The sequence below is a fragment of the Salmo trutta genome, chromosome 15 (assembly GCF_901001165.1).
Source record: "Salmo trutta chromosome 15, fSalTru1.1, whole genome shotgun sequence".
NCBI lineage: Eukaryota > Metazoa > Chordata > Actinopteri > Salmoniformes > Salmonidae > Salmo > Salmo trutta.
In genome coordinates this window covers 36,674,599-36,695,623 of record NC_042971.1, presented here as the reverse complement: position 1 = coordinate 36,695,623, position 21,025 = coordinate 36,674,599, and the positions used below count along the sequence as shown (strand labels likewise).

Genomic DNA, 21,025 nt, shown 5'->3' with positions numbered 1-21,025 from the left:
GCTGTGCAGCTAAGCTCCCCATCCAACCTGACAGAGCTTTAGAGAATCTGTAGAGAAGAATGGGAGAAACTCCCCAAATACAGGTGTGCGAAGCTTGTAGGGTCATACCCAAGATGACTCAAGGCTGTAATCGCTGCCATAGGTGCTTCAACAAAGTACTGAGTAAAGGGTCTGAATACTTATGTAAATGTCATATTTCAGTTTTGTATTTTTTATACATTTGCAAAAATTTATAAAAACCTGTTTTTGCTTTGTCATTGTGGAGTATCGAGTGTAAAAACGATTTCATCCATTTTAGAATAAGGCTGTAACGTAACAAACTGTGGAAAAAGTCAAGGTGTCTGAATACTTTCCGAATGTGCTGTATATCCTTTCTGTCCTTCAGGGTTTGTAAGTAAGCCCTGTTTATAGAAAGTTAATTAATTTATATTATTTGAAATTAGCCATGTGTATACTAGGGCTCCTGAGTGGCTCAGCATCTCAGTGTCACTACAGACCCTGGTTCAATTCCAGGCTGTATCACAACCTGCCGTGATTGGGAGTCCCATAGGGTGGGCACAATTGCCCCAGCGTTGTCCAGGTTAGAGTTTGGCCGTCATTGTAATTAATTTGTTAATAACTGACTAGCCTAGTTAAATAAAGGTTCAATTAAAAATTATGAACTAATATAAAACATATTAGAATTATGCAACATTTGAGTTGTATTGTATTTATAAGTAGTTTATAATGAAGTCTAATGATACAGTACATTTGGAGAGGAGCAGGAATAGGTTGATAAAGCCACTGCTCCTTTAAGGGTGGTGTCAGCGGCAGAGAGTAGGAGTGTCGCCTCTGCTGAGTTCTCCGGAGCAAGGGGATTCCGAGAATAAACAATTCGTCAGACTTGACTACAGGTCGCAGAGCCTGATTACTTCGATCCAAATCCGAAGCGTTTTGAAACAAATCTACCATTTGATATTCATTTTTCATCATTAATGCGCGTTAGAGAAATGCGACCTTTTTACTGAGACTATCGGATGGATTTCCTCCTGTCGAGTAATGATGCGGCTTTTCGGTTGAGTGGGGTCCACTGCCAGCCAGCGGTGTAGACAAACCCAAGCAGGTAGGCTACGTGCCGAGCTAAATGTACAGAATAGGCTGTGAAATTATTATGAGTCTGTAAAATCCGCAAGTGCACAAACGGGGTGTGTGTCATGGATTTAACATGTTTACACGATGTTTTCATGGATTGAATGATGTTTATCTCTCGAGCCCGAGTCTATGGGCGCATACTGGTTATAGCGGTGTGAACGCTGCGTAAAGAATTCGGAATTAATCAGCCAGTGCTGTGGTGGTAGTGTCGTTTCCATTTTGTTAAATGGCATCAACGATACATTACAGCCAGTTTGAGTTGATTTCCTTCTCAACCCCCCCACCCCTCCAAAAAACGCATCACCGCACGTAGACATTTCATATTTAATATTTGCCATAGCAGGAGCCAATGTTTTTGTCGCCAAAATCTAATACCTCAAACATGAATCATTTAGCTTGCTCGTGCTGGCTACTTTGTTATTCCGTATTTTTGTCACATTGTTGCATTGTCGTTACAGTGTTGTTACAATGTGAAATTGTTGTTACAGTGTTTGTTGTTACGGTGTTACAATTGTTGCACTGTCCTAGCTGTAGTCTAGTTTACGTATAAAAATGATACAAAATGATAGGCCACAGATATCTGTTCAGTTTAACCTGCATTAAAATCAGAAATGCTGCATAGGACTAGTAGCCTACTAAGTAACCAGGTGTATAGCCATTACCTGCTGATACAGATAATGAATAGTATTTCTATGAACATTAGTAAATAGGCCCGGTAGGCTATTGATATTGTGACTGTATGACTGTCAGCATTAGCTTGGCTCTTTCGTAATGTACTCCATTGTATCCAAATTAGTCATAATTTCAGAGTTTTGTGTGGTGGAGTTTAGCATTTTAAATGCATTATAATGATTCATATTTAAACTGGATTCACTCTTGCTGATGATTCTCAATGAATATTTTGTGCTTCCTTATTCCTTGTCGAAAGTGACACAAATGTTTGGCATTGCATGCCTCAAATGTTCATTCAGCATTGGTACACTGCCTGGAATAATGGACAATAGCAAAATGTACTCACTTTATTTTTAGAGGATTATTCAATATTCCGCTCATAAACCAGATTGTAAATTAGCCTTGTGGATTTCTACACAGCATGTACTGGTGTCATTGTATTACTACTGCTTAATTCTTGTATTATTATTGATGGAGTTGTTATCTACATATTATATCATCTTTATTTTGCTATGGTTTAATTCACAATCTAAGTAGTAGGCTAATGACAATTGACAGGTAGACTGGATTTGAACTATTCCAAGGTTTGGAACAGTGACTGGTTTGGCGTAATCATCACAAGATGTCATCTTGCTTCATTTGACCATGGGATCAGTGGAGAGACGAAAGGTCAGGGGCTGAAGGTTGGCCGGGGGGAGTCACAGGGGAGCGAGAGGGCAGGAACACACTGTTAGTTCAGGTGTGCTTAGCCTTAGCCACCCTGGCTAAACTTCCCTCCAACAACAAGGCTGTTTACTTTTCATGATTTGGAACACATCAGCACATTCATATGTGTACTAAACTTACTTTTACAGCAAACTTGGGTGGATTAGTCAAATATAGGCCTGAGCTTTGTTGAAGTGAACTTGTCTGACTTTTAAAAAGTTTAAATACTCTGTCTGTCTGGGGGTCTGGCTTTTAGCCCTCCTTTTGTGAAGTGTTTAAGCTGCTTAATTATTTGACCTGATCTTGTACAGGATGTTCAAGGGTAGCTGCGTATAGTGCTCTGTACTGTACTGGAGCCATAGATAACTAAAAACTCCACATTTAACATTGCTTTTCTCTTGAATAATCTGTCTACAGTAATGTGGTGCTCATGTCAGCCATCTTCCTCCTTTACTGAGCTAGTGTACTGTACTTTACACAACTTGTTTTGTTGTTGCTATGGGTTGTCTAGGGAGCTACTGATGATGATTGATGTGCAGTATCCCGCCACAGAATCAGAAGATATGTAAATGACAAATATACAAATTATGTTAGGTCTGCTGAACGGTCACAATACTGGACTCTGGACCCTGGTCTGACAGATCAAGGGTCTGTCTTCTCAGGACAACACATTCATCTACCTGCCCCCCCCCCCCAAAAAAAAAAGGTTGCTAAAGGGTTGTTACAGTGTTGTTACAGTGTTGTTACAGTGCTACAGTTAAAGACAGGCTCCCGAACATTAGCTACTAGTAAGTATATTTTAATCCTCCTGCTTTGTGCTGGATGTGTCAATGTAGTTCATACATGCATAATCTATGAGCAGAATTACTGTTTTGCCAAAATTGAAAGTGACTGTTTTCTGAAAACTGCGGTGCCATTTTTCATACATTTTCCCCCACATGGGCTATCCCCCTAGCAATTCGAGTTTCAGCCAATGAGCTTCAGCCCCTCACCATTTTCAGTGACAGCTAGCAAGATGCACACACATTAGAGTGAGAGAGAGAGCGCAATGACGTGGTGCACATATCTGCACAGATATGCAATTTTTGGGGACCACTTTTGGCTCGTGAGCGCTACTTTCAGAACTACTGGCTAAAAAGTATGCAAAGTACTGGAGAATCTCTTTAATGCACTGTCTTTGCTATAGTTTATGTATTAAAATAACACAGAAGGATTATACCCCAATTGGTATATTAAGGGTCAAAGAAATATGCAATTGTAGAGGAAGGTGTTTGTTGGCCTATACTGAGTGTGTGTGCATATGCGTGTGTGCATACATCCATTCCTGTGTGTGTGCTTGGGTTGTGTGCTGAGCCACTGAAACGAGCTAGCTGTGTTTGGATTACACTCAGTCTCATGTGTCAGGACAGTGTAAGGTCATTTGTCAACTATCTGCATACTGTAAACTACTGGATATGACAGGTGTCATAGTGTGTCCATGATAGGTCTGTGTAGGCCTTATGAACGTGTGGTCGGAGTCAAGCATTTACTATCAGGCCTTTAGGTTGTTGTAGATGAAATCATTATGCTGATTGTGTTGCAATGACTAACCTCTTAACTGTACAATACCATAGTATAGTCATTCAGTGGCTACTCATTAGACATGTTGCTTGGGTAAAATACACTCTGATCTCAAACAGTAGGCCTAGATGGTGAATTAGTGGAGTTGAAATACATTGTCATGTCGATCATACTTTCACACCATCACTCCAACTCTCTTAGGCTGTCTTCTCCAATCTGGGAGAGGGCGGTAGGGAGGAAGAGAACCAAAGTCAATGGGACTCATTTTGATGACACGGCAGGAGCAGCTAAATGCGTCTTTATTGCTGTGGCTCCTGAAGGCAGGCAGGCAGGGTGGAATGATGAAATGGAGGGATGAAAGATGGAAGGAGGCTAGAGCAGGCAGGAGGCAGCCCCCCACCTCACTCCCCTCCCCACCTCACCCCCCCTGCACCCTGGCCTTGGAGCACTGACAAGCCTCTCAATTATCCACACACATTGATTGTTACTGATTGAGATTGCAGTACATTATTTATACTTTGCTGAAATCACTCCCAAAGTGATCCACAGAGAGAGGGAGAGATGCAGGTCAGATAAATGAAGCATGTCACCCACACGAAAACGTTGCACCCCATTTCAGAAACAACAGCTGTGGAACCTAACTGTGCCGATCAATAAAGCAGGGACAACGAGAGAGCAGAACAGTGCTACGTTGTACTATTAAACACATATGCCAAACATAATGTGTGTTGCCATTGTTCTGTCTTTTGCCTTACTACTGCTGAAATGTGGACATAAAGCCCAAACCTACAGTGTGATGTGAGTGGACCTAACTGTCTCCTTGGGTTGGTTAATGTGGTCACAACAGAGGAGTAGGGCAGAGTTGACTTTCTTTCCCTGCTCCTGAAGAAGAGATGGTGGCCTCAGGCTGTGGAGGTACAGCAGAAAGCGTATCCTATGTGTGTGGCTGCTGCAGGACATCCCATTGGGCAGGGAGAAGGTCTCTTCACTCCTTACTTTATCACAAACAGGCCAATTTTACTGGCCAGGTAGAGTGTGGGTGCACTGCAAATTAAACAGGAACAGACACTCATGAATACAATAGAATACACTAGTTGTAACTGTAGTTGTTCTGGAGCAAATTAGGGTTAAGTGCTTTGCTCAAGAGCACATCAACAGATTTTTCAACTTGTCAGCCCAGGTATTCAAACCAGCGACCTTTCAGTTACTGGTCCAGCACTCTAACCGCTAGGCTACCTGCTGCAACACAGAAGAACACAGCTAGGAGGTTAAAGGTTAGCACAACAAGTCACAAAGTCCGATTAGGATGTCAGAAACACCAGAGGATTCTTGCGGCCTAAGGGGAGTGTTACTCAACTGTCTTATTTTAACCAGGTTGTGTGCAGGGACTGAGAGCAGAGCAGATTTCAGAGCTGGGGGAGAGAGAAGCTGTCCAGGCTAAGTGAAAATGCCACTCATTGCTGACGAGTCCCTGGCCTTGTGAAGGTTAGTGGCTTGTCTTTGTAAGCTGAGGGATTGATGCATGAGTCTGTCTGGCGAAGAATTCAAAGTCCAAGGCCATCGCAGGCAGGCAGGCACAGTCTCAGCACAGCGCTCCCTCCCAGCCAGCCTATCACAGGGGCCCTGTCCTTCCCAACTTCTTAGCAGCCTGTCCTTTTGGGACCTTGAAGCAGCCCAGGCAAGGACACAGCGTCTGGTGCAGTAAGCCTGTGCAGGGGGAGGCTTTACGTAACGCTGCCTGCCCGGCTTGCCTCTGCTTTAAACATGGGCATATGTGACTTCCTGACACCACGTAAAGTAGCGCAGAGCAGCACACGTCCCCCCGGCCCCCAGCCTAGCCCCCTGGATAAGGAGGGGGCAGAGAGATCCCGGTAACTTTATATTTTTCTCTTTTAAAAGCTTTCGTTTGAAATTACATTTCCCAAGTAATTAACTAAAGAGGAGTTTTCAGAGTTGATGAATGAATGATTGATATATTGCACAGGAAGACAGGAGAGGGAAGGAGGGGTTGGAGGGGTGCATATACTATATGTGCTGTGGGATTGTGTCTTGATTTATTTCCCTCAAGAAGGGCTGCGTTCGGGAAAATTGAAATGGTGTAAAACGTTGTCCCTTGAGTAGTTAGCTGTAATACTCCAAGACAAAGAAAGAGCACCGACCAGAGTTCATAGTGCACAGTGTGGCGGTCAATATATGTCAACCCACACACACACACACGCTCACACATACATAGACACGCACACCTTGTCGTCTGACACTATAGGCAGACTGACATCTGAGTCATAAGACTTTGCAAGTGAGATGAAAGAACAGAGCTAGGGTCAAGTTCAAAGGGAGTAGGATAATGATGACATCACAGTGACTGTGTGTCTGTTTGTGGTAGTAAGAGCTGCTAGCTGGGATTTCCCCAGTCAGTCAGTTGGTGCTTCTTTCAGACACACATCCTTTATCGTTTTAGTGCTGTGAGAACAACCTGATCCCTTTTGTGTACTGTACTCCCCAACACCTCCACACCACCAACTGTAATTGTATAACTTTTGTGAGCTCTTTTAGGCTTTTAGTGATGAGGCGAGCTGTTGCTGGGCAACAGGGGGACCTTGTGCAGGTGGCTGTGCTGTGGGGAGTTTGAGGAGATCTACAGTATAGCCTACTGCACAGACATGCTACTGAGAGATAAATGGACTATGACATAAAACCAGCGAGAATTTCAGCTTCTAGGTAAAAAAATGAATCCTAAATGGTTTATTCACCTACTGACTACATACCAGTAAATGCGTTATTACATTTTGGAGTGATACTTTATACATGACAAATGTAACATGTTGCCCCTTGCTTTTCAGACAAGAGTTCATATGACGTTACAATATCTTGCCTGAACATGCATAGCCTCTCACACATTGATGAATAGTATTTTTCAAGTCAAATAAAATGTTACTGGTCGCATACACATACACTGAGTATACCAAAGATTAGGAACACCTTCCTAATATTGAGTTGCACCCCCTTTTTGCACTCAGAACATCCTCAATTTGTCGGGGCATGGACTCTACAAGGTGTCGAAAGCATTCCACAGGGATCCTGGCCCATGCTGACTACAATGCTTCCCGCATTTGTGTCAAGTTGGCTGGATGTCCTTTGGTGGTGGACCATTCTTGATACACATGGGATACTGTTGAACATGAAAAACCCAGCAGCGTTGCAATTCTTCACACAAACCGGTGCGCCTAGCACCTACTACCAGTGGTGTAAAGTACTTAAGTAAAAATACTTTAAAGTACTACTTAAGTTTTATTGGGGGGGTATCTGTACTTTACTTTACTATTTATATTTTTGCCAACTTTTACTTTTGCTTCTCTATATTCCTAAAGAAAATAATGTACTTTTTACTCCATACATTTTCCCTGATACCCAAAAGTACTCGTTACATTTTGATAGGAAAATGGTCCAATTCACACACTTATCAAGAGAACATCCCTGGTCACCTCTACTGCCTCTGATCTGGCGGACTCACTAAACACAAATGCTTTGTTTGTAAATTATGTCTGAGTGTTGGAGTGTGCCCCTGGCTATCCATCAATAAAAAAGAAAAAAAGAAAATTATGCGTCTGGTTTGCTTAATATAAGGAATTTGAAATGGTTTATACCTTTCCTTTTGATATTTAAGGGCATTTGAGAAATTACATTTACTATTGATACATAAGTATATTTAAAACCAAATACTTTTAGACTTTCTCAAGTAGTATTGTACTGGATGACTTTCACTTTTACTTGAGCCATTTTCCATTAAGGTATCTTTACTTTTACTCAAGTATGACAATTAAGTACTTTTTCCACCACTGTCTACTACCATACCCCGTTCAAAGGCACTTAAATATTTCTCTTGCCTATTCACTCTCTGAATGGCACACTTACACAATCCATGTCCCAATTGTCTCAAGGGTTTAAGTTGTCTCCTCCCCTTCATCTACACTGATTGAAGTGGATTTAATAAGTGACATCAATAAGGGATCATAACTTTCACCTGGTAGGTACATTGATTAGTAGAGTAGTGATACTAATGCAGTCGTTGTGTGCATCCCAATCAAGGACTGCTTTTCTGCCTGCCCTGTGCAGTGTGAGAGAGAGAGGCCATTTGAGAGAGGAGGGAAGGTGTCTGCAGGCAAGCGCTATGACCTATTACTTAGTGAGAATGGACTGGTGACCAGAAGATTGCTGGCTCATACTCTGCTGTTCTCCTTTGCCCTTGAGCAAAGGTAATTAACCTGGATTTGGCCAGTAAATATCTAGCAGCCCCCCCCTCTTCTGAAAAGTACCATTTTTCAGAAGAAGGAGATGTAATCATGTGACACACTTCACCCAACATTAACATGACTAAGAAGGGGCGGGGGGTGACTGACTGACTGTAGCATGCAAGCAGAGAATGCGGCTGTGGGGGATGTCCTCCTGTTGGCCAATCAAACCAGTCAAAGGTTGAACATGGTGGAGGTCAACTTGTTAGAGGCAGGCTTCCCCTAGTCTCTACCCCTCGGATGACTCCTGTCATAATCTCATCTGGAGCAAACAAAATGAAGCCCCACTAGTCCCGCCTGGGCCCTGCATGCTTTATTGTAATGGCAGCCAATGGCAGGTCAGGCAGGTTTAGTCAACATCTCGATCACTGATCCCAGGGTATGTCAGTTTGAAGGTCAGTCTGTGACTAAAGTGATTCATGTCCTTGCAGGATTCATGTTATTGCAGTTGTCTTGAGTCAGTCCTCTCGGCTACAGCAGCTGTCCCACTCTTTAAACTGTACCTGCTCCTGCCATACTTCCGCTTTCTTAGATGCTGACTGCTTTTCAGAGTATTTTTACTCAGTCATTATAGTATTTTTTGCCCTTCTGATGTATTTGCCATATGTGCTGCCTAGTGAATGGAGCAACCTGATCTCTGTCTTAACACCACATTAACACATCCCAATGAAACTCTACGATTTCCATGAAGTGTGTAATGATACATTAGGCAGCAATCTCTCACTCACTCAGTATTTCTCCTCTCTTTTGTTCTCTCTCTCTTTTTCTCTCTCTCCGCCTCCCTCTCTTTCCCCTCTACCCTTTTCTCTCCACAAATGTAGTTCGTTTGAGGTTAAAGGACTTTGGATCAAGGGTTAATTAGATGTTAAGTTCTTTTTATGGAATAAAGTATGCTTTATGAGTTCAACGCATATACAGAGTGGATGGAAAATCTGTATTTTCTAAGGTAATACTTGAGTGATAACAGCATTGGGTAACATAAAGGGGGAATTTTCAGTATGTAACCTAGGTGTTTTTCAGACAGACAGACAGTCAGACAGACAGACAGACATTTTAATAGAAGGGTTAACATGTAGGGTTAGTAGCCCATGAGTAACCCTCAGCTTGTATACCTTGTTAGCATGTCAAGACATAGCATTAGCGCTGCACAAACACACAGCAGCTTGTGCAACTGTATTTACATGTCAGGGAATGGGGCTAGCATTTAAGTAGCTAACGCACATCTCAAGTATGTTTAAATCAGGGACGTGCTCAGGCGAAAAGATTCGGCAAGTGCCAAATAAAGCGCCTTAGACTTTAATGAATGAAATACTTAACCAATAGCTACCCGTGCTATCTGCATTGACCCTTTTTGCACTAACTCTTTTGACTCGTCACATACGCTGCTGTTACTGTTTATTATCTATCCTGTTGCCTAGTCACTTTATCCCTACCTATATGTACATATCTACCTCAATTACCTGGTACGCCTGCTCATCGACTCGGTACTGGTACAGTGTGTACATAGCCAAGTTAGTGTTACTCATTGTGTTTTTATTCCTTGTGTTATTATCATTTTTTCTCCTATTATTTCAGTTTTTTTCTCTCTCTGCATTGTTGTGAATGGCCCGTAAGTAAGTTAGTATACACCTGTTGTTTAACGAAGCATGTGATAAATAAAATGTAATTTCATTTGATCCGTTACTGATGCTAATATACAGCTTGTGTAACATGGTTCGTCTATACCAGAGCTATTCTATGTCGGTCCTGGTTTTTGTTTCTACCTGGTAGTTAATTGCAATCACCTGGTGTCCCAGGTCTGAATTAGTCCCTTATTAGAAGGAGAGGACGAAAAGTGCTTGTGTCTTTATGTGGTTTAGCAAAGCCAGGCCTCTCTCTCTCTCTCTCTCTTTCTCTCTCTCCTCTCTCTCTGTGTAAACCACCTGCCGTTCCATTCAGCAGCGTTGACCTTGGTGATTATGAGATCAGGCCTGACCTACACCCCAAAAACAGGTTTAGACTGTTCCACTTACTAACTTTTCCTAGGGAATCTCAACCATCAGAGGCCACATCAACCTATCTGACACACATTCACCCACAAGAGAATAAGGCCATGTTCCTCTGTTCTCACCTGCTGATGTTGCTCATTCACATCAGTTGTGGGTGTCTTGTGTTTTTGTCCAGTGTTTTGAGCCAGGATAGGCCAAGCATAGGGGGAAGTGAAGCAGTAGCAGGGTTCATGATGATGACTGTCTCTGAGGCTACATCAGGTCTGTGTAGTAGCAGCAGCAGCACAGTAGGTCACCATTAACACGCAGAGGCTTAGCACTCTGCTGCTGAAAGTTTAGCGCTGTGTCAACCTGCTCTCTCTGCTTTTAAAGTAGAATGTCAGGCAACGGCTAATGCTATTCAGTTCACATGCAACCACAAAGCAAATGCGCTGCTGCTTCCACCGGTGTTACTCTGATGCTTGTCCACACTGGGGGGAGACATGGGCTGAACTAGCTAAGGGATTCTAACATATAGCTAGCTTACCCACCACTGGCTAAAATCAATACGTTTGACGAGTTATCGCTGAGTGCTTTGTGAAAACGAATTATCACGTTAGCAGATAACTGTGTTGTTGTTGCTTGGTACTCTGATTGCCTTGAGAGCAACATGCATGTGTCTCTGGCTGGCATTCATCCTGCCTCACATTATACCAGTCCTGGATTCTCCTAACCATTATCAATTCAAACCGTGTCAGTTTTGTATTTTAGACGGTTGACGTGCCTTGAACTTTGTTGTTGTTTTTAAATATGTTTTATTGCGTTACAGACGTTAAATAACATGCAATCCCTCATGCACTAGTGCCTGTTGGGCAGTGTCCCAAATGGTACCCTATTCCCTATTTAGTGCACTGCGTTCTTTTCAAAAGCTGTGTGGCTCAGTTGGTAGAGCAGAGTGCTTGCATTGCCAGGGTTGTGGGTTTGATTCCCACAGGGTCTAGTACCAAAAAAATTGATGACAAAATATGTCAAATGTAGATCATCCTCAGGGACAAGAGGAGTTGTTGTCATGTTATCTGCTGCTGTTGTCACTACAGCTAACTGAACACCATGGCTAATGCAGGGGAGAACTCATGCATGACTGAGTGCTGGTTAATGAAGAATTGTGTATGGGTGGTGATACCATGAGCTACAGTGTCAGGCAATACCAATGGTATTACATTGAGGGGCTAGAAATGCTACTAATTATTCTTCTCCGATGGCATGTCATAGCTACCTGTACGGGTGTTAGTAAAAAAGCACTGTTTTAAATAAGGCAAAGGATCCTATTTAACATTCTGAGTAACAGATGAGCAAATGTACTCTGAGCTGAGTAGGGGTGGGGTGGGATGGGTGTGTGTGTGTTTGTGTGTGTGCATGTATATGTTCATGCATGCATGTGAATGCAGTAGACTGGCTGGTGTTTGTGCCCTGGGAGCAGTAGGTAGTTGTTTAATGAAGGCGTGGGAGGATTGCTCTTCCTACTGTACATACAGGCCAGGCCAAGCTGATAAGGGTCAACTCTGTTTCAAAGGCCACAGGAGCGAGGTCTCACAAACACTAGCGCTCATGAGTTTAGTCTCTTGTCTCTTTCTTTCTTTGTCTCTCTCTCTACCCCCCCCTCTCCTTGTCTCCCTCCCCCACCCCCTCGCGCTCTCTCTCTCTGTCTCCCTTGATCATACTCTGCAGAACTCCTAGCACGGTCTCAGGGAGAAAAAGAAAGAAAGAAAAGTGGGTCAGGGCGACCTATTTTTTCCCACAGTTCACGGAGGCAGAGAGTGGCAGAGTTATCATCAGTTAGACTGTAGAGGAGGGAGGAGAGCCGAGCAGAGCCTGATAGGGAGGCAGGGCCCTGGCTGTCACGAGACACAGGCAGAGGCAGCCACTCAGAACTGGGTCAGCAGCAGAGGCTATGTCTTGTAAACGGCTTGTCATACAGGGTAGAAAAGCTGCAAATGAACCATAGATTATACGCCCCAAGCTGAGCGCTGTGGTCTCTCCTCACCATTCCTCAGCCCTACATCACACAGAGACACACACCACACACACACACATACACTACACACCCTACAGAGAAACACACACACACGGAGGGCCTACAGTAGTGTATGAGTCTGTGAAGTACTGCCACCTCCTATAAGCTCCTCTGTTCCCCCCTTTGTCTCTAGTAATAGCCTTTGATTACTGCAGTCAAAACTGACAAGCTCAAAGCCAAGCCAGTCAAGCCACACACAATCAGAAGAAATGAAGCTCTTTGCATTCTCTTCTTCTGACCTCAGCTTGTTATTTGTCTAAAAATAACCCAGATTTCTCCCAGATCCCTCCCTCATCACATTCAGGTAAGGGTATTTACAGTGCAGTTGTCCGTGTTCAGTGGTAGGCCTAGCTAGCTCCTGGGGGATGGGTGATGGGACAATACTAATGCTCACTCCCCCTGAAACGATAACCATGCATATCGTTTGTATTTCCTAACAACTGTCATCTGATTCTGTATTCCCCTGTTATGTAATAAGATGTGTGTTCCTGATAAGTCAAGTACTACACTCTTAGAAATAAAGGTGCTATCTAGAAGGGTTATTCGGCTGCCCCCTTAGGAGAACCCTTTGAAGAACCCTTTTTGGTTCCAGGTAGAACCTTTTTGGGTTCCATGTAGAACCCCTTTATGTTACTGTAACGTGCGTCGTATAGAGGGGACCAAGGCGCGGCGTGTTGAGTGCTCATGATTATACTTTCATGAAAACTAAACACTTTTACAAAGAAACAAAACCACAGCAAACAGTTCCGTCAGGCAACAGACAACAAAACGGAAAACAACTACCCACAAAATCAATAGAAAAAAACCCAACTTAAATATGATCTCCAATTAGAGGCAACGAGGACCAGCTGCCACCAATTGGAGATCAACCCCAAGAAACCCAACATAGTGGTAGAAAAACTAGAACTTAAACATAGAAATAGAAAACATAGAAAACCACCCAAAACACCCCCTGTCACGCCCTGACCTACTTTACTATAGAAAAGGACATCTTACAAGGGTCAGGACGTGACAGTACCCCCCCCCCAAAGGTGCAGACTCCGAATGCAAAAAAAAAGAAAAAAAGAAACCACAAAAAGGGAGGGTAGCGAGGGTGACAATTGTCTATGGCGGTTCTAGTGCAGTACCCAGAACCTTACCATCCAGCAGATCCTCCAGCAGCGGAGGTGTCTCTGGTTCCGGGCGTAACCCCCGCTCCGCCCGCAGATCCCTCTGCTTCTGTAACACCGGACCGTGGATCGTCGTCGGAGGAACCGGACCGTGGATTGTCGTCGGAGGAACCGGACTGTAGATCGCCTCCGGAGGTTCTGGCCTGCAGGCCGCCGCCGGAGGTTCTGGGCTGCAGGCCGTCGCCGGAGGTTCTGGGCTGCAGGCCGTCGCCGGAGACCCCGGACTGGGGAGCGTCGCCGGAGACCCCGGACTGGGGAGCGTCGCCGGAGGCTCCGGACTGGGGAGCGTCGCCGGAGGCTCCGGACTGACGAGCGTCGCCGGAGGTTCCGGACTGAGGAGCGTCGCCGGAGCTTCCGGACTGAGGAGCGTCGCCGGAGGTTCCGGACTGAGGAGCATCGCTGGAGGCTCCGGACTGGGAAGCGTCATTATAGGTTCCGGACTAGGGACCGTTGCATGGATTACCTCTACAGGCTCCGGGCCATGGATTACCTCTGGAGGCTTCATGCCATGGAACATCCCTACAGGCTCTGGGCCATGGATCATCACTACAGGCTTCGTGCCATGGATCATCTCTACAGGCTTCGGACCATAGATTATCACTGGAGGCTTTTCTCGTGGAGCTGGAACAGGTCTCACCGGACTGGAGAGACGCACTGAGGACCGGGTGCGCAGAGCGGGCACCAGCCGTACTGGGCTATGGAGACGCACTGGAGGGAGAGTGCGAGGAGCAGGCACAGGATGTACTGGGCTATGGAGGCGAACTGGATGGAGAGTGCGAGGAGCAGGCACAGGCTCACCACAATAAGCACGGGGAGTTGGCTCAGGTCTCACCCCTGGCCCAGCCAAACTACCCGTGTGCCCCCCCCCAAAAAAAAAAATGTGGGCTGCCTCTCGTTCTTCCCCGGTAGGCTACGATACCTGTGTATTACCTGGCCCCAAGTCCAGTTTCTCCTTTTGGTCCACTCCTTCATCGACCAGGTATCCATCTCTGCCTGGGCACGCCACTTGATCCAATCGTGGTGGGTAGTTCTGTAACGTGCGTTGTATAGAGGGGACCAAGGCGCAGCATTTTGAGTGCTCATGATTATACTTTAATGAAAACTAAACACTTTTACAGAGAAACAAAACGACAGCAAACAGTTCCGTCAGGCAACAGACAACAAAACGGAAAACAACTACCCACAAACACAATAGAAAAAAAACTACTTATTTATGAACTCCAATTAGAGGCAACGAGGACCAGCTGCCTCCAATTGGAGATCATCCCAAAAAACAACAACATAGAAATAGAAAAACTAGAACTTAAACATAGAAATAGAAAACATAGAAAACCACCAACACCCCCTGTCACGCCCTGACCTACTTTACTATAGAAAATGGCATCTTACAAGGGTCAGGACGTGACAGTTCCGTGTAGAACCCAGAGGGTTCTACATGGAACCCAAAAGAGTTCTCCCTGGAACCAAAAAAGTTCTACCTGGAACCAAAAATATCCTATGGGGACAGCCAAAGAACCCTTTTGGAACGCTTTTTTCTAAGAGCGTAGCATGTGTGTGTATGTATACAGTCAGTCAGTGTGTAAGCTAAGCCTTCGTCTGATGTCATCATCTTACATCCAAGGCAATCTTCATTCTATATCCAGTAGCTAAATTAAGAAGGTCATTGATGTTATGGGAGATTAACTACTGAGCAACACCAGCCCATGCTGATTCCTCTCACATCCTCATTAGTGTTGGAAGATATTATGATAGTATTGTCTATCGGCAATGATTGACAGCCATCGACAATGATTGACAGCCATTGTCGATTGTGACGAGGTCGTGATGTGACAGATGATGGTTTAGCCTATTTGAACTTGACTGGCGCCGTAGTCGGATACAAGTGACATTCTGAGTAATTTGCCTATTCCTATTTGCTATAGCCTATTTTAATAAATATGTTAAATACAGAATACAAGAGGGGAATGTAGGCCAGAGAGAGCGAGAGAATTCCACCAAAGCAGCACAATGTTGGATGCATAGGCCTTATACACTAAACCTATTCATTTTTTTATATAGGCTATATAACGGACACTCCTTAACTATCGTGTGTCTAGCAGTTTTAAAAAAAACGTATATTCCCTTCTATCACCATTCGATAGGCTATGAATAGTACTTTGAGCTAGGCTACGCTTTCATCATTTCATGCATGTATGGCTTTCTCCCGATCAAACAATGAATGAATCCAACGGAGTTCCATCTCAAAAAGTTATTTGAATAGCCTAAAAATGTAAGGTAGCCAGAGGACTATTAATGAGAGAGGACATACAATATCAATAGCCTATAGAAAAATCGAATGACAAGTTTAAATTAGTTTCAGCTTATTAAGAAAGAAATGATATGTGTGGGGCGGAAGAATCTCTCCATGCGAGGTTGAAAACCAAATGGCCCATAAAAGCTTTAAGACAAGTAAAAGTTATGAACAGTAGCCTATTTCCTAAATATTTGAATAGCCTAAGAATGTCCGTCCTAAAGTTGCCACTTTCAAAAAGAACAAGAAGGAAAGTCAGAGTCTATACTCAATTACAGCTTTATGAGAAATTGAACAAACAATAATATGAGCGGAGGATTAGGCAAATAAACTATTATTATCCAGTTCAGAAGACGGTAGATTTTGCTTCTATCCAGCCCATGCTTTATAACATAACTCGGCAAGATAGCCTGTACCTTATTATTTGACTGTCACTTTGCTTGGTGATGTGCTCGCCAAACAGACACAGACAGACACACTCAAACCTGTTTCATGCTAAAGCTCCACCAGAAAGGAATTTTAGAAAATATTTGCCTGTACTTAGCCTCTGTCCAGGCTTTCAACAGTGGTTTTTAGCTGAGTTTTATTTAAAACATTTCACAGGGGAAAAAAAGGTTGGCGAATAGGGGGCGTGACCATCAATATCACAATGTTTTATAAGTACATAATCATGATAGGACAAAGGTTGACATCGCCCAAACCTAATACCCATTTAAACCCTGTGAAATACACCACAGTCACTATAACTTATTGGTATTGACTTCAACACAAATTTATTAATTTACTTGGCATTGTTTATGTCTCCAAAAAGACAAAGCAGGATAAGCAGCGGTTGACTTGACAAAATATTTTCTTAGAAAATAATTGCCTGACTTTGCTGAGCTGGGACCTTGGAATTGAAATCAGGGCTTATCCTTGGATTGGGTTTGTTTATGGACCAATTCAATGTTCAGACAGTCCGGTAGCTCTCATTCATATTTCACTATGTGGAACAGAACTGCTTGTAATGAATCTCCTAGGCATTATAGAAGAGAGGTTCCACACCCCAGTCTGATTTTAGGCTTCTTGTCCTCCACAGTTTGAGAATACTGTTGTCATATTGAAATTTGTGATTATTATCACATTAATAAACACAGTAGAGCTCATTTCTCCACTGTGTGTAACTGTTGATAACCATCATAGGATAGCTAGTGGTAATTAGATGTTTCACTAACAGCAACCTCATTAAGCAGTGGCACTAACAACACAACATAGAGTCATGTCCTGAGGTGGGGAGCTATACATGGAGTGTGTAGTGTAGGATTAGCTCTTAACTCTCTCTCTCTCACATACACACACACACACACACACACACTGCTCTGTGAAGTAGTCTAGCCTCCCTTTGCTTGTTATTCCTAGCCTCTGAACTTGTCTCGGTAAGAGAGCACCTTCCACTAATTGAGGTGTCTGTTTGTTGCTCATGTCACCAAACAAGAGTCCCTAAGGACACTCATATGTCATTGTGTGTCTGTCTACATGTGTTGTGTGTGTGTGTCATGTGCGTGGCATTTGTGTGTTTTTCTATATTTATGTGAAGGTGAAACATACTGAGCAGTAAACCAGTTAGATCCAGAGCTGGGCCTGGCCTGATCTCTCCAGCCAGTACCAGAGCAGTGTTTAGTGAGGGGGCTACAGCCGCCATGGTGCCTCTAGCAAATGGTTTCCAGCAGGCCTGCCTGCGTATGACATGTGATAACATTACAGTCATGAAAGGTCAGGCATGAAGGGAGCTGCAAGGGAGAGGGCTGGGCCGGTGGTGCGGAGGGGGGCTAGGCCTGTCTCTCTCTGCTGCTCCCCTCAACACAGACCTAGCACACACACACATTGACACACACACACTGATACACGCACACACACAACACTGAGATTCCTGGAAGTTGTATTAGCTTTAAAGGCAAAAAGTCCACCCTGCATTTCCTTCTAGTTCACATATTGAAACAGCATCTCTTGGTGCAGTGTAAATATTAGCTCTATTCCATGAAGCTGGCTGACCTGCACTGTGCATCATGTTGAAAGGGAGCAGTGCTCTGCCTCTGTGTGCTTTACAGTGGCTTAGGTTAAGTTTCCAGCCCAGGTGAAAGTAGCAGTAATGACTGGCTAGTATGACAGTACAGAATGAGAGGAGGACTTTGTTCAGTGAACCTTGGTGTAAGGATGTTTGAATATCCAAACGGACGTTAGTATTCAAATACTTTTTATTTTTTATTTAACCTTTATGTAACTAGGCAAGTCAGTTAAGAACAAATTCTTATTTACAATGGCAGCCTACTGGGGAACAGTGGGTTAACTGCCTTGTTCAGCGGCAGAACAACAGATTTTTACCTTGTCAGCTCGCGAATACAATCTAGCAACCTTTCGGTTACTGGCCCAACACTCTAACCACTAGGCCACCTGCCGCCCCAATACTAGTGTGAGTATTCATTTTTGCCACCCAAAAAATGTATAGGCTAATTTTAACACTGAAAATACTTTTTGTAAATTATAATAAAATATTAATGTGACGTTATTACATACAAGGATATACCATGATCAATTTAATAAATAAAACTTTCCAATGTAGTTTTTATGACTTGTGCCCCCCATAAAAAAGACTGGTAGCTGTCTGGTAGTCTTCATGTGTGAAACTTGTTGTTTATGTTGGCCAATCAAAGCGGCTCAATTTGTAGCAAGTGTAGTGAGAGTTCACTAACGCAATGCAAGATGGAATAACATTACAGAATTAAAAGTTAGCTGAAGGAGTAGGCTACAATGAGCAACCAACAGGTAGGCAGTTGGCACAAAATATGGCCTCAATTAGCCTAGCTAGCAAGCTTCTCTTGGCTACTCCAGTCAAGATAGGCACTGTTATATGGTATGATAAATAACATAGTGGCTGCTACAAGTTAGGTAGTCTTGGCTGTCTGCCTCCCTCTGCTCGCTCCCATCTCACTGGCATCTCCCCAGCTGCACTAATAGAGCCCAAGCCTCAGCCTCACCCTCGCACAGCAGTGCTCAATATTCGGATACCCGCCAAAAATGTATGATACTATTCTAATAGTGAAATTATTTAAAATCCCCATCCCTACCATGGTGTTGTTTACCCATGTAAATGTCACATTTCTTCACCATGACCTAGCATTCCTGCCAGTCACCATGGTTAGCCTGTTCATATCGACTGCCAACTGTTTAGAGGCTTCTCCCCTTTCTAAGTTAGTTAGAGAGGCAACCTCTTCAGCTGATGATTCAACACAAAGCTGTCAGATATCTAAAATAGAGAGCAATGGGATGTTTGTTTGGAGAACCAGTACAGAGTCCTTGTGCCAACAGCCCGGAAGTGAAGGGGGGAAAACAGTCTGGGATTTCCTAGTATTACCCAGCTAACAACAAATGTTCCCACAACCTTAGAGAACGTTCCCTTAAGAGTGTCATTAGGTCAAGGTTTTCATAGGAATGTTCCTGTGATGTGCAAGTAATGTTTCCAAGCGACTATTCCCTTAATGTAAAATAGAACTTACCCAGAACCTGGTTGCCATGTTCTCGTATCATAAGATATTCATTCATGTGGGGGCAGCAGGTAGCCTAGTGTTTAGAGCGTTGGACTAGTAACCGAAAGGTTGCAAGATCAAATCCCTGAGCTGACAAGGTAAAAATCTGTTGTTCTGCCCCTGAACAAGGCAGTTAACCCACTAGGCTGTCATTGAAAATAAGAATTTGTTCTTAACTGACTTGCCTAGTAAAATAAATGTGTCCTGTTTTTTCTGGGTTTGGAGAATATTCCATCAATGTCCCAACAAACATGGTTGCCATGTTCTCAGAACATAAGATATGAATGGTTTAAACACGTTTCATTGGAATGTTGCAAGAACATTTGTGTCCAAAGAAAAATTCATGACAAGATGTCTTGTTACTCTTGCCGAGCCAACCCTGATTGGTGAACCAGACATTTTAGTCTATTGGCAAGGGATAATCACACAGTGCTTTTAACATACACGTCTCCAACTTACATATTTGACACACTTTGACATACATGATTGCATGTTCATTTATACAGTAATTATTATTCAACATGTCCTCACAAGGGATGTGAACTCACAACCTCCTGGTTCATGTTGCTCCAATCTTCCTGCTACGTCACCATGTCCATGTCAGGTCTAAGCTAATCTGACTATTCTCTAATCATTGATTTTTATTTACTTATTTAAGCAATTGAAGGGCTTCCTGTATAGTTGTCTAATGTTGGTGGGGCATATTAAGCTGTTTTCATGATACTCCTGAATGACTATTATCAATAAAATATTTTCTTGAGTGCATTTTTAACAGAGCTGAGATTTATTTCATAGTGCATTCACACTTTTGCTTAGACCTATCAAGTTGTTTCAGATCTACACAAGTGCCAAGGTAGGAGGGGTTAGGGTTTCTTCTGGACAGGGCCTAACTATACTAACCCAATAAGCACATGCCCTAGAGATATCCCTTATTGGGACAGCAGATAGGGCATTTGATGTTGGTGGCCTGGGTTTGAGACCTGCTAGGGGAGTCATCCTATTCTCACATTCTATTGCTCATTATACCGAAACTTAGGTACACTATATATACACAAGTACGTGGACACTCCTTCAAATTAGTGAATTCGGCTATTTCAGCCACACCCATTGCTGACAGGTGTATAAAATCGAGCACACAGCCTTGCAATCTCCATACACAAACATTCCAATAGAAAAAAGAAAAAGCATTAGCTCTGAAATTGAACTTTAATTAAATGAGTTGACTCTTCACATGGGATGATTTCACTGAACAACAAAAGGGAATATTGAATGATCCCCAATGATCCATCGCATCTCCCAAAAACATTTTCAAAATACATCTGTAAAATGATAGTCTAGAAACTAAAGCTTTGGTTGTCTTCCTCTCAGGCTTCCATGTCTTCTCCCTGGACCTCCTCAATGTCCACCTCTTGAACATCAGACTCTGAGGCCTCATCTTCAGTCACTTTCCAACCTTGTTCAGGATGGCTCCTTCTCAGGCTCAAAAAGCCTCAAATTTGCCCGGATGGCCACCAATTTTTCAACCCTTGTATTGGTCAGCCTGTTGCATGCTTTGGTGTGTGTTCCCAAACAAGGACCAGTTGCGCTCTGAGGTAGCTGATGTTG

At 43.4% G+C, this 21,025-nt stretch overlaps 1 protein-coding gene across 2 annotated transcripts in view; it reads left to right on the top strand.

Annotated features, from left to right (window-relative positions):
• The first annotated feature begins 831 nt into the window (after window positions 1-831).
• The window catches only part of LOC115148909 (nuclear receptor-interacting protein 1-like), a 62,950-nt gene continuing 42,756 nt past the window's right edge, over window positions 832-21,025 (top strand). For both annotated transcript variants that reach the window (XM_029691212.1, XM_029691213.1), the window contains exon 1: window positions 832-1,102. The gene's annotated coding sequence lies outside the window, so the exon portion shown is untranslated. The remainder of the gene's footprint in view (window positions 1,103-21,025) is intronic.